A 1,327-nucleotide genomic window follows, 5' to 3' on the forward strand; every position below is an offset into this window, starting at 1 on the left:
CTTTAGCACCAAAATCATAAAATACTATAATATACAGAATATCAATTTGTAGGTGTGTGTACTTAACTTGCGTGTCCGCACACCCAAGGATTATAACCGAACCGACTACAAGCACAATCCGATTGCAGATCCTAGCTTTCTACGCATAGGCAGTACGAATGGATTATTATAAGTTTATGGATATGTACTTACTATAATTTCACCTAAAATACATCAAAATTTTAATAATTTCATATAATATAAGTGTACATTAACTCTTTCAGTCATAATCGTCGCAGATCTTTACATAATTACATATATGAAACTTCGTAAAAAGTCATGTAATAGATTAAAATATTTTTATAAAACAACTTTTTATTTACATGAAATATCGATTAATACTAACAATAATATTTAATATAATAGAGGCAGGTACATTAACATCTTCAGTCAAAATTGGGAATGGCGGTTGTTGATAAAACGCCGGTTTTCGGTTATACCGGTTTTTTTACCTACAATTTAACCTGGTGGTTATAACCGCTCAAAAAACCGGTTATTCCAAAAACCGGTTATTCCCAAAACCGGTTTTTTACTTATAGCCAACACCCAATATGTTACATTTACATTGTGCTTTACTTTGCGATACTCCATTGGAATCAGTCCATATCAGTTATGAAATCAGTCATCAGTGTTGTGAAATCGGTTTGAGTCAGCTTAAAATTTCTCATTAACGCGCGGGAGGCGATAAATTTTCTCTTTTTTTTTCTGAATTTAGTATTTTTTCCACTTATCTGGTTTTCGCCTGTTATTACCTTAAAAAGAAAAAACCGGTTATAACCAGGACAAAAAAACAACCAGAAAAACCGATTATTGCAGAGGAAAAAAACCGGTTGTAGGTCATAACCGGTACTTTTTCCCATCCCTAGTCAAAATCGTCGCAGATCTTTACATAAGTACATAATTATAATATGAAACATCGTTCGTCCACTGAAATGTTACATTTTTTAGGCCATAGCTTGCATTTGTTAGAGGAGTCAATTTTATTTTTTTGTCCCCCGGCCGCCATCTTATAAAAGGGGTGCAAAGAGGTTAATATGGTGGAAATAAAGACGATTCTCTGGAAACCCTGAGATACAAAAGATTCGCTAAAACAGTGACAAAAAATGCATTTAATCTCTCCTCACTTTCTCCAACACAAGATGAAGCCCGTTTCCACAAACTCCGAGTGTATCACCAGATTCAGTCACGGCTCGGTAAACATTGTGATCCAGAAGATTGGGGCTGGAAAAAGCATGAAAAATTTTGGATACCAATCCAAACTTCCAAGCCTCCAGTAGCATTGGAGCTT

Source organism: Diabrotica virgifera, chromosome 4 (genome assembly GCF_917563875.1).
Source record: "Diabrotica virgifera virgifera chromosome 4, PGI_DIABVI_V3a".
Classification (NCBI taxonomy): Eukaryota; Metazoa; Arthropoda; class Insecta; order Coleoptera; family Chrysomelidae; genus Diabrotica; species Diabrotica virgifera.